The 11,120-nt window shown below is 42.5% G+C and overlaps 1 protein-coding gene and 1 long non-coding RNA gene across 3 annotated transcripts; one reads left to right on the top strand and one right to left on the bottom strand.

The window, feature by feature from the left end:
* LOC101164420 (uncharacterized) overlaps positions 1 to 11,120 on the bottom strand; it is a 736,165-nt gene that overhangs the window by 292,760 nt on the left and 432,285 nt on the right.
* Positions 3,952 to 8,957, top strand: LOC144988170 (uncharacterized). Of its 3 annotated transcripts, none has more exons than XR_013652002.1 (4): positions 3,952 to 4,066; positions 4,203 to 4,645; positions 4,732 to 8,142; positions 8,318 to 8,957. It is a non-coding gene; the product is annotated as an uncharacterized LOC144988170 (long non-coding RNA). The 3 variants fall into 3 exon arrangements; XR_013652000.1 differs by lacking the exon at positions 3,952 to 4,066 and having other exon boundaries at positions 4,506 to 4,645; positions 4,732 to 7,932; positions 8,012 to 8,142; XR_013652001.1 differs by lacking the exon at positions 3,952 to 4,066 and having other exon boundaries at positions 4,506 to 4,645; positions 4,732 to 7,017; positions 7,283 to 8,142.

An 11,120-nucleotide genomic window follows, 5' to 3' on the forward strand; every position in this document is an offset into this window, starting at 1 on the left:
GCCAGGTCGTCCTAAAAAGAAACAAAAATGAAATCTGGTTCAACCCCTACAACAAGTCCCTGTTAAAATGTTGGAATGCAAACATGGACATTCAGTACATCGTTGATGCCTTAGCTTGCGTCGTGTACATCATCTCATACATCTCAAAAGAAGAGCGCAAAATTGGCGTGTTGTTACGAAACACCCAAAAAGAAGCTAAAAAAGGAAACGCCAGTGCAAAAGAGACGCTGAAGAAATTTTATTTATTTATTTTTTTTTTTTATTTTTTTTTTAGGCACCGTATATTTACACAATCGGCACATGTCGGCTCAAGAAGCAGTGTATAGATTGGCTAACATGCACCTACAAGAATGCTCCAGAAAAGTTGTGATCATTCCAACCGGGGACAACATCATTAGGATGAGCAAACCGCTTGCTGTTCTGCAGCAGCAAGACGAGTCCGGGTCCCAGTGGATGCTAAACATCGTGGACCGGTACAAAAATAGGCCACACGATCAGGAATTTGACGACCCGTGCATCGCTACTTTCGCGTCTGAATATCGGCTATTGTCCAAAAACTAAAGCTCTAAAAATGCAGTTGAGCTCCAAAATAATTGTGGTCTGGTTGTAAAACGTACACGCACCAAACCTGCAGTTGTCCATTATGCGCGCTAGGGTTGGGCGATGTCCCCTAAATTGGCCGTTGACGATGTTTGCTGTCAACCATCGGGATGGACGATGACATCGTCGGGGGGGGGTATTTTTGCATTTTTCGTTCTTATATAACTGCTATTCGTTATTTTGCTTTTTTCATTTTATTTCCCAACTAATGGTTAATCCGCGATGATCCACTATAAACTGAGGGAAGTGACTTTAACAGAAAAAGTAACAAGCAAGATAGAAAAGAAGTAGTCCGCTCCCGCACTTAACTGGCGGAGTGGACCGGCGGAGTGCGGATTTACAGCTTTGTGTTTGATGGGGGGTACATGAGCGGTATGTGTGGGAGATTTAAGACTGCGATCCATCCCGCAGCTCTAGGGATACGAGCTATCAAACTCAGAACCGGGTCTAAAAGTGTGTCTGAGCACAGCTCGGATCGTCAGCAGACACACAGCGGTTTGAGCATCAAAGCAGAAATGTCGCTCAGTCCTTAGAAAACATTCAAACAATCACGCGGAATTGTGTTTCCAGTCGTGTCCCGACTAAATAAAGGCTGATGTTATTCACAGGATTTAGCGCCACCCAAAGCTAATGTTGTTAGCCCGTGTTAGCATACTGCTAATCCTGGCTACATTCAGAAAAAGCACTGACCACACGGATTAAAATTCAAATGATGAGCGAACAGGTGTTTCATAATAACCGTAACATTATTAAAAGCACGTTTAGAAGATCATCTCGTATTTTACCGAGCTGACATGTCAATATATATAGCCGCTCGGCGCTGTTATCGTTTTGTATTGAATTGTTACATTCAATAAAGTTTGGAAAAAAAGCCGCTCGGCGGAAGTTGTATCCCCTTCCGGTTTTCAAACTGCACATGTGCGAATACTGCGCATGTGCGAATGATTTATTCCGACCGAAATTGTGACCTTAGTGAACGTTTTTATATTCTGAAAACATTTTTCTGGGCCCATCTACACGGTTGGATTCTAATCCGACCATTGATCCCATCAGGATATTTTGTACATGTAACCGCGGCTTATGGTGTCGACACGCAACGTGGCGGGGGCGTGGTATCACGATGGTGGTCTCTCCATCGGGATGTCAGTCACCCATCACGATGGACGATGATATCGTCCATCGGCACAACCCTAATGCGCGCTTCTCCGAGCACAAAAATCCAGAGCGGTTTCATTTGAGTATTCTCCAATTATTCCTCCCGTACGGCACAGACGACGACACGAAACCGCAGGATTTCAAATTCTACGAAGATTATTATAAGAACAGTACGGTGCATCTTCGTAGCGGCAAACACACTGTTGAAAGTATTGGCGACCGGAACCGGGAGAAGTTTGAGCGTGAGGCTGATGCGTTGGAGCCGGCCCAGGCCGAGCTGACGGATGCAGAGTTTTTGGAGGCTGCATGGGACATTTTGGTCCCCGGGGCCCAGTTGGAGCAGCGGGTGAGTGAGATGGAGCAGCGAGAGCAGCTGGTAGAGAAAGGGACAGAGGGAGAACATCATGAGGACATTCCAGATCTGGATGTTCTCCGTGCTGAAGCTGCTCGACTGGCTGTCACCTCTGTGTCTCCAGCCGGACGCCGTGTCGGTTCTGCTGACCGCCCCCACAGGGATTGCTGCCTACAGTCTTAAGGCAGCAACCATTCACACTACATTTGGAATCGGTACAGAATTCCGTCTGCCGTACTCTCCTCTGGGCAAGGAGAAACTTAATTCTATGCGCGTTAAGTACCACGATTTGCAGATTTTGATCATTGATGAGATTTCCATGGTGGACCTCAAACTATTGACCGACATCCACGGAAGACTGCGACAAATTAAACAAACAGGTGACTTTTCCCCATTTGGAAAAGTGTCAATTATCGCTGTTGGAGATTTCTTTCAGTTGCCTCCCGTTAAAGGGACACCACTTTATGCAGAAACATCTGATGTAAATTTGTGGTCCATGTGCTTCAAAGTGGTTGAACTGACAGAGATCGTCCGACAGAAAGACCAAGCATTTGCACAAATGTTAAACAGGCTTAGGACGCGTACAAAAGACACCAAATTGTTGCCCAGTGACGTGCAAATGCTGAAGCAGTGTGAAACGGGCGAGGACAGCACGGCTTTGCACATTTTCCCCTCCAATGCCCAAGTGTTTCAACACAACTTGGAGCAGCTCAAAATTACATGTGAAGATTATTGTGAAATTGTTGCAGAAGACTTCATCCCGAGTAAAGAGACGGGTAAACTGCAACTGATGAGCAACTTCAGAGTTTTCCTGCTGAATATTCAGGCATTATGCAGACATGTCTCCTATCAGCTGCAGCCTAACTGCATTGCTGTGACAGAGACATGGCTGACCCCTAGCTCTGCCTTAGAAGCTGTCCAAATGGATGGCTTCAGTTTCCACAGCCGTCCCAGAGGGCTTTCCTACAGTGGAACCAACCCAGCATTAGTTGGCCTGAAGAGCCAGCAACATAGGGGGGGTTGGGATCTACTGTACGGACGGAGGAGACGACCAGATTCTGGATAAGCCAGACCTTAATTTGGAATGTGTTGTTTACAGGAGTCTGGCTCTAAATTTAGTCTTAGCTGTAGAGTATCCCCCCTCCCCCCACCCTGTAGTGCTGTTTAGATCTCACCTACAGGATCTGGTAATCTGGTTAGAAAGTCAAAGTGAATCAGTTGTGGTGATGGGAGATTTTAATGAAGACATCCTGAAGTCCTCTTCCATTTTTAATCTGATGACGGACAGAGGCTTCAGGCAGCATGTCACTTCTCCCACAACAGAGGGGGGGGCATCATAGATCATGTCTATGTTAAAACTGCCAAATTCACTGTTACGACTGGTGTCAGTCAAATTTACCTCAGTGACCACGAGGGGATCCTCTGTTCATTCGGAGCATCTCAGAGGGGTTGTTTTTAGCTTTCCTTCATATCATGAAGTAGTTTAATAATATCAAAGGTAAGTTCTTGATTTTTTTCTCTTTTAATGCATGTGTTCATTTTCATTTGTTATGAAATGTTCAGTTTCTTTTACTGTATTTCAACAAGCATGACACAACAACATGTAATATGCAATAGATTTTAAAGGTAATAGATTAACAATTAGTTCGATCAGCTTTCCTCTTGTAGCCTACAGAGGAAACTTTCTACTTTCGTTTAACGGCGTCATCTTTCGATCCATGTTCAGCGGATTACAATGAAAAGTTGTTCATCTTCCGCTCATACTGCAGTAAAAAGTTCGCAGACAAACACCTCCAGCCCAGCTGAATCACCATCATGGATGAAGCGCCGCTCACTTTTAACATCCCGGTGAGTCACAACGTGGAGAACGGGAGCAGCGCGGTGGGAAAAGTACGGGCCAGGAAAAGTCGGTTTATATTGTTGTGAGAGGCAGCGACATTGCTTAAGACGATCATAATGGTAAGAGAATGTGATCAATAACAGCTATGGATAATAAATCGACAAATGGGAACAGGTAGATTTTTTGATCTTGGAGCAACTGAGATTTTTTGCTGACCAAGCCCACATTCCCTATATGTTCATATCCAATGTGAAGAGGATCCACTCAGATGGGACATGGAGTGAACCCACACACAAAGGAAAAGAAGATGGGACTTCCCTCAATGTGTCGTTCTGGATTAGTTCTGGACCGGACCGTCTCCTCCTCTCAGCCATGGAGGCATGCAGAAGAAGATCCTCCAATGTGGGCCTGGTCCCTGGGAAAGGAGCCAAACACTTTTCCATTAAGTCCTGTGAAGAAAAAGAGAAAAAGGATGAAGCTGACAGATGCAGGGATCCATCCGGTCGTCCAAGTGAAGAAGGTTTTCTTACCTCCAGAGAGCTCACAAAAACAAGAACAGCTCCAATCAAATGGAACTGCTGGAAGATCTTGGAGAAGTTCGGCTCAAACTGCACCCAAAGGAGAAGCTAAGCAGGGACACCGTCATACCGGACCTATACAGGCCATCGGCCGGTGCCCCCACAAAACCTCCCCACCAGGTATTAAGTCCACATACAGAATGTTTCTTCTTTACATCTTCTTTTGTTTTCTATAAATATTTGAATTTCTTTCTTCATGCCTCCAGTTTTCAAGGATGGATGATGTCATCATTGCAGCCATGGATGGAGAAGAAGCTCCTCCACTGTGGGCCTAACATTCAAGGGGCAAACTCAGCATTTTCCCAGGAATTCTTGGCAATCTGTGAAGAAGAGGAGAAAAAGGATGAAGCTGAAGTGATGTAAACAATGCTAAGCTCTGATTGACACAGGGAGATGATCTTCTAAACTGGCTTTTATGATTTTTATGATTTTTACTAAGTGCGTGTTTGCTTATAGTTTTTTAAATCTGTGCACCCAGGGCTTTTTTTGTGGTTTAACTGACACAGAAGAAGTGTTACAATTAAGTTAATAGGTTAATACAACATTAGCCGTGCTAATAACAGATTTAGCCGTGGATCAATTTAACTGGAATAACCATCAGTCTTTTTTTATCTGGACCTGAATGGTGACACAAATTCACATGATTGTGCACACAGTTTGTCAGGACTGGTCCCCCAAAAGCGCCTCCGCCCAAACTCGGTCTGGAGACACTAATGTCCCGGGAGACACGGTTCTGGAGTCCAGGCGGCAGAACAGGGAAACGGACAGCAGTCCGAAGTGTCCTCCGTTGCGCACACTGTACCAAAGCATGAGACTGTACCCGTCTCCATGTCTGGTCCGGCCGGCTGAACAATATCAGAGACCCGTGTATTTTAATCTGTCCACACGATCAAGACGAGACATTTTCTTCCCCCCTTCTGCAGTCTGAGCTCCAACCTAAAAGCCTCTAAAATCTCTGTCAAACAGAGCAGAAGTCTTTCCTTTCTACGTCACAGTTCATCTTTTCCGGTTTAGCTCATTCTTTTAGAGTGATCATGCTGCGTTTTTTAAACAGCACCCTGTTCTGTGTCCTGATTGGCTGGAGACCCTGTCAATCAATCTCCTCAGTCTGTGTCTCCTGTACAGAAATGCGGAGCTCTTCAGATCAGAAATCTGTGATCGATCAGATCTTTGTTTTCATTCTAAGAGGAAAAGGGTGAAAATGTTCATGTTTGTCTGAGAAAAGAGTATTTAGTCAGTGAGGAGTTTTAAATTGTAACTCCTGCAATAAATGAAGAACTCTGTACTGGTGAGAAGGTAACAGATAAATGATTCACTGCAGCAGAAGACATAGAAATGTGCTTTTTCATTATTATTGGATGAGAAACAGACGTGCAGAACAACACAGCTACACAAAACATGAGACGTGTGATGAGCTGCAGCCTCAAAGTCTATATTAGAATTATGACGGGAGAGGATCCACTATTTAGTGTTTTTTTGTGTTTTATTTCATTAATAATGTTATTTATTTCATTAAAAGGATCGTGAATGAATGAAACATAGCACTATACACTTCCTTGAAGGTACCAAAGGGCTTCACACACAAAAAATGATCTAAAATGGGAACACAAGTTTTACACTAAAAACAGAATATTCTGTTTTTTTCTGATCGATGCTCTGCTATGTCGTGGCCAAAAACTGAAAAGGTCCTTTCACTTTAAGCAAGCAGGAAATAAAACGTGCACGTGCTCACCTAGCTGATATTCAGGGCAAGAAAATGTTCTGCAGACAAACTCTGAGGTTTCTGACTGTGAAGCAGAGGAAGAGGAGGCGGGAATCTCTGAGGTCTGAATCGGCTCAGACGAGGAGCAGCACAGTGACGGTCGGTGTTTTCAGTATCCACAGAGTCCAAAAAAGACTTGTCTATGGTGAATTTAATGAAAGTCCCCTTTAGAACTTTGAATATTTGTTTAAGGTCGTTTTTACCAAACATAGACTAACCCAACACGTTACACTAACATGCTAAAGCTAGTAGTCGCAAATTAGCATTTTGCTGCTTATTGTAATAAAAAAACGATCAGTTTAGAAACATCTAGAAAAAAATATTACTTACATGACAACAGTTTCCACAAGTCTAAACAGAAAGTTGACTGAAAAACATCGTAGCTCCGAGCATTCAGCGTCAGCTCCGCTCCTCACCAACGTCTGACTCTGCCCGTCAGTGAAACGATGGCTGTGTCCGAATTACCGCCCTAACCCCTATATAGTGCACTATATAGTGCGGTCGCCATTTTGTAGTGCTGTCCGAATCTACAGTTCAAAAATCATGTGCACTAGAAATTTCCCAGAATTCTCTACGAAAAACCAGTGTGGATCGATGCTCACTCGATCGGCGAATATTGCCCAGAATGCACTGCATTCATACCAGAATGCATTGCGTGTGACCCACAATACACTGCGCTTGAATTATTCGAAGATGGCGGACGGTTGCGCAAGAAAGAGGACTTAAAAATGTAAGTATATTTAAAAGTATCAAGTATCTGTTGTAAAATATATTTGTAAATACGTAAGATGATGTGTTTAATATGTTATATTCCTCAATCGACTATCTACATTGTTTGGAAGCTCATCAATTTCGGTAATGCTAAAGCTAACGCTAGCGCGAATTAGCGCCGAATGCTAAAAACAAACGCTGTTGATATTACATAAAAAAACGAGTGAGTTCTAACCGTAGTAATAAGTTATTAACACATTTTTAAAATGTGTTTATATATGTAGGGACTGACGAGGATAAGGAAAATCTGATCCATCTGTGGATGGAGAAAGATAGCCTGTTTGTTATCAGGCAAGCTCGTGCCGGATGGGAGTAAGAGCACTTGATCAGATTTGTATTTATTTATCATTAAACTGTAATCGTTGTCATGTTGGGGTAAAGGTTGTTGTTGAAAGAGGAGAGGAGGAAAGAGCACGAAGGGACAAAGAGTGACAGGAGAGTCTGTTAAGGTTACCTGAGTTTAAAATATTGTTCACAAAATGTAACGTCGTCGTTGTTTTTGCAATTTTTTTAATAAATGCAGTAACAAAAATGAATTATTTACATGCATTATTTAAATCTGAGCCATTTTTAACAATCTCAAAAGAATTTTCATATAAATATCAAATGTACATATTTACATTTTCGTTTTATATGTTAACATTTATTTTTATACATCTTAACAATAATCCTGGTCTTCTAGAGTCATGTGTGTCACAGTTGGAGCTAAAAGGAAAGCAAAGATTTGTCCTCGCAGACGGACGCCACTTTACCCGTCCTACTGGTTCCTGGTGTCATCCTGCTGTGGCTCAACATCTGTGGCTCCCAGCAGTCCCCTTCGCTGATGCACAGATTGTGCAGAATTGAACTGCAGGCAATGATTTTCATTGCAAAGGTTGGTTTTACTTCCAGTGCCCCCAGAAATATTGCTCTCCTCCTCATCTTCATAATGCCAAATGCTCTCTCCACCACAGAGCATGCCTTGGCATGGTGCTGGTTGTAACGGGCCTGAACCGCATTCCTCATGGGTTCCCTGTAGGGTGTCAGCAGCGTGATGGGATGAAGAATGCAGGGATACCCACCATCACCCAAAAGGATCCTTCAGGTGGGTAATGTTTGATTTACATAAATTGGGCTTTTACGTAGAACCTGTGAACTGTGGACTGATCCTTGATTCCCAACAAAAATATCTCTAAATTTGGCTTAGAGTCACATACAGCCTGCAGTTGAATGGAATAAAAAAGCTTCCTGTTAAAATAACAAGCTGCATTTTCTTTTAGGGCCTTTATTCTTCAGTGGCAGCCCTCAATGCTCCCCACGACCTTTTGGAAGGTGGAAGACCAAGCAAGCTGCTATAAAACCAGAGGTGACTAATGGCAGTTCATTCCCACTGGATGCTGGATGACCCTGCTGATCAGCTGGAGGATGCGGTCTGACGTCCTGTGGACAACGTCCCTCACAGTGGACCGTGGCATGTCAAAGGCCCTGGCTACCACACTGTATGATGTGCCACATGCCAGCCAGAAAAGAAACACCAGGACCTCAGTCTCCTGTGCCCCCAGAGTGTGAGGAACCCGAAGCTGCTCCACCAGATGCTCGATGGTCCTGCGGGTCAACCGATCTGCGGGTCTGCCGGTCTGGTGTTGTGTCGGACTGAGCGTCAGCGTGAAGGGCCACGACAGACACCTTTATGTTGGCAAAGCAGTAGAGAAATGGAAGACCCTGGAAAATAGAAAAATAATTATTTCATTGAGAAAATTAAATCTGATTTTTTTTGAATGTTTCATTTTATTCTGATGTCTTACATTTTAGTTTATGACGTATTTATAAATGCTGGAAAATCTCGTGGTTTTTTTTTTGGCTGGGTTTTTGGATTTTTATATAAATATTTAAAAATTAAAGTATTTTTGTTTAAAACAAGTGATATGGTTTGACTCTGAATAAAAAATACTGAACTTTGATCTCACAAGTGTTTCATGTAGTTAGACTATACAACTCATAGTCCAGTGTTGAAAAAGAATGTTAAACTCTTACCCAGCAGACTGTGTAACCTTGAGCACAATTAGTGACAAATGCTTAAATTGAACTAATAAAAAAACTTTAAGTTTAACTCACAAGTTGTTCATGTCTGGTCAGGGGCATCCAGAGGAAATCTTCTGAGACGTCTGCTTCTCCTTGCCGCCCTGTGATGCTGCATATCTGCTCGTTTTTGGTTTGATCCCATGAAAAACGGTTGAATTATTGCCAGGAACACAGACAGATTCATATATAAAGCTATTTTCAGAAAGGTAGAAGAGAAAACTACAGAAAAAAATGCCTCCTTGCAAGAGCCCGTAAATCGTTCAGCGGCACAAAAATAAATATTGCCATGGAGTAATAACATGGGGGGTTATTTATCAACAAATACATAAAATCACCACCAATGTGTTTGTGTGTTTGTTTTATTATGTATAAATCAGCCACATTTTCCATGATCAGAACACAGCAGATTCATAAATAGTCTTCATAAAATGTTCATATTTATTATATTTTTAATTTGACAAATGGGTGTCATTCTCCGCGTTAAATAGAAGTAGTTCCCCTCCAGACCAGGTGGTGGCGGTAATGCGCCACTTTGTTTCCGTGCCAAGCGCCATTTCAAAACACCCGAAAGAGAAAACTAGTGAGCACGGGTTTCCGAATTGCTTTGAAAATTCAGAGAACTATATAGAGAACTATATAGTGCCGCACTATATAGGGTTTTAGTAGTTAGGGCGGTAATTCGGACACAGGGCAGGAGTATTGTTAAGATGTATAAAAATAAATTTTAACATAAAACGAATAATTCAAGCGCAGTGTATTGTGGGTCACACGCAATGCATTCTGGTATGAACGCAGTGCATTCTGGGCAATATTCGCCGATCGAGTGAGCATCGATCCACACTGGTTTTTCGTAGAGAATTCTGGGAAATTTCTAGTGCACATGATTTTTGAACTGTAGATTTGGACAGCACTACAAAATGGCGACCGCACTATATAGTGCACTATATAGGGGTTAGGGCGGTAATTCGGACACAGCCAATGAGTTATATAGCTAGAGGAGACATCACGTGATTCCTCATGGGAGGAGAACACCGCCATCTTGGTGAGGTCAAGTCTCTGCTGAACACATTAAATAGTCTGTCGAACTACAGACCGATTGCCCTTTTCAGCAACATTTCAAAAATTTTAGAATATGTTTTATTGACTAGACTCGAAGTGCATCTTTTAACAAGTGAGAACCAATTTGGTTTTAAAAAAAGCCTCGGCACTGATATGTGTATCTACGCGTTACAGGAAATAGTTGGGAAATACCTGCATCTGAATACATCTGTATTTCTGTGTTTTATTGATGCCACTAAGGCTTTTGACAGGGTCAACCACCTCAAGCTTTTTCAGAAGCTAATTAATCAAGGAGTGCCCAAATATCTTGTACGACTCCTGGCTTTCTGGTATGCTAATCAAACAATGGTAGTCAAATGGGGCAATGTATTATCAGAGCCTTTTTATGTAAGCAATGGAGTTCAACAGGGGGGGATCCTCTCTCCATTTCTATTCAATGTGTATATTCATGACCTATCCACTAATCTGAATCTGTGCAAAACTGGATGTGTTGTTGGATGTCAAACCTTTAATCATCTTATGTATGCTGATGACCTTGTCATTTTTAGCCCCTACAGTGCTGGGTTACAAACACTTTTAAAAGTTTGTTCTGACTATGGCAGAGACTTTGACATAAAATACAATCCCTCCAAAAGCAAAGTAATGATCGTAAGGACCAAAGACGACAGAAATGTAAACTTTCCTGTTTTTAAGCTTTGTGGAACGACTCTGGAACAAACATCATCTATCAAATATCTTGGACATTTCATTACTGACGATTGGAGGGATGATAGAGACATTCAGAGACAGTACTGTAAACTCTATGCTCAGGCAAATATGCTGATGAGAAAATTCAGTGCATGTTCTCTTCAAGTGAAGTGTTCGCTGTTCAGATCTTACTGCACTCCTCTGTATACGGCCCCTCTTTGGTGGAACTATGGACGTGGGACATTCCACAAATTC

This window comes from Oryzias latipes, chromosome 2 (assembly GCF_053564925.1).
Source record: "Oryzias latipes strain Hd-rR chromosome 2, Olatipes_Hd-rR_3.1".
NCBI lineage: Eukaryota > Metazoa > Chordata > Actinopteri > Beloniformes > Adrianichthyidae > Oryzias > Oryzias latipes.